We start from the raw sequence: 1,904 nt of genomic DNA, 5'->3' as shown, positions 1-1,904 counted from the left end.
CCGTGGCATCAGCACTGCAGCACAGATCCAGGGGCTTGGAAATCCACCTCCAGGGTGGCTTCAGGGCGTGATGTCCCCATAGCCTGGGGATGGGTCCCTAAAGCTGCTCCCCCCTAAGCTGGGGAGCTGCCTGTGCCCCATTGCTGGGGGGGAGGAGAGGCCGGGGGGCTTTGGGAAGGGCTGGCCCATGGCAGTGAGCACCCCCAGTTCTCCCCACTCTGCTCTGGCCTGGACAGAGATTTTAAGCAGCTCCAGGAGCTTGTTGACCCCTCAAGCGCTTTGAATTGCTCCAATGAGCCTCCTTCCTGGAGAAAAAGATGCCAAGGGGAGACCTTGTGGCTCTGTCCAAGTCCCTTGGAGGAGGGTGGAGAGAGGTGGGGGTGGGTCTGTTCAACCAAGGCCCAAGGGACAGGACAAGAGGAAATGGGCTCCAGTTGTGCCCAGGGCAGTTGAGATGGGATGTGAGGAAGAATTTCTTTGCTGAAAGGGTTCTGAGGCATTGGAAGGGGTTGCCCAGGGCAGTGGTGGAGTCCCCATCCCTGGAGGGATTGAAGAGTCGTGTAGACACAGTGCTGAGGGACATGGGTTAGTCATAGGGGACTGGTCAGTGTTGGGTTCATGGTTGGACTCGATGAGCTCAAAGGGCTTTTCCAGTCCAGGCCATTCTGAGATTCTGTGAAGAACCAGTGACAACCAGAGCTTGGCCACCACGGGGTTGAAGCTCAGGGGAAGCTGCTCCTCTCTCTCCTTGGCTGAGGTGGGTCTCGCTAACGCCACAGCTCACCCCAGCCTCCCTGGGAGCTCTCAGCTCACGCTGTTTTAATTGCTTATCTCTGAGTACCGAGGAATGTTCCTGGCTGAGGTCAGCGCAGCAAGGACGGCACTGGCTGCTCTGCACCAGCCTGTTGAGATGCTGACAACCCCCTATGGCCTTTCGGGCAGGAAAACAGGGGTTTTCTTCTTAAAATAAGCCCAGCACATGTCCCAGGGTGGTGCCAACAGAGGTGCTGCGCTGGCCTCTGGGGTTTGGGACCGTGGGTGGGCTTGGAGCGCCCGTGGCACAGCAGCAGCTGATGCAGTGATGTGTTGAAGAACAAGTCCTGGGTAAAGTTGATGAATCCTTCATAGAATCCCAGAATCCCAGACTGGTTTGGGTTGGAAAAGACCTTAAAGATCATCCAAAGCTCATCCAGTCCCAACCCCCCTGCCAGCAGCAGGGACACCTTCCACTAGACCAGGTTGCTCAAAGCCTCATCCAGCCTGGCCTTCAACACTTCCAGGGAGGAGCAGCCACAGCTTCTCTGGCCAACCTGGGACACTGTCTCCCCACCCTCACAGTGAAGAATTTCATTCAGGGAGGCCAGCAGCTTTCTCAGCATTTTATTTGACGGCTCAGGAGGGCTTTTCCTCCACGTTTGCATTCAAAGATGCTTTGACCAAAACCCACTGTGAGCAGTTTGGATGGGGCTGGCCATGTCCACCGCACTGGGCCGGGCACTCGCTCGCTCTCCAGTTTCTGCTCTTCCAGGGCAGATCTGGTCATATTTATAATGGAAAAACCCAGGAGAACACAGGAGCCTTTTAGCCTCCTGCCACGCCTCTGCTCCAAGGGAAAACATCTCAAGGGGTGTATGAATTCCTTGGAGGTGACACTCTCCCCCTTGGGGATGGTTTTCTTGTCCCACCAGGTGAGGGACGTGGCCGGGAGGCAGCCGGGGAGTGGGGAGGCAGGAGGGGCTGTGGGAGCTACTTCTGCTTGGTCCTGCCATGCTGGAAGAGCAGGTTGAGCTCCTTTGAGACCTGAGCATTTCCCAGGGCTTGGTGTCAAGTCCTGAGATCTTGGTGATCATTCCTGGGGTGCCACCCCAACCCAAAAGCCCTCCATGAGGTGTGGGTCACCTGCC

This window comes from Antrostomus carolinensis, unplaced genomic scaffold (genome assembly GCF_000700745.2).
Source record: "Antrostomus carolinensis isolate BGI_N321 unplaced genomic scaffold, ASM70074v2 scaffold11683, whole genome shotgun sequence".
NCBI lineage: Eukaryota > Metazoa > Chordata > Aves > Caprimulgiformes > Caprimulgidae > Antrostomus > Antrostomus carolinensis.
Note: the sequence above shows the minus strand (reverse complement) of the source record.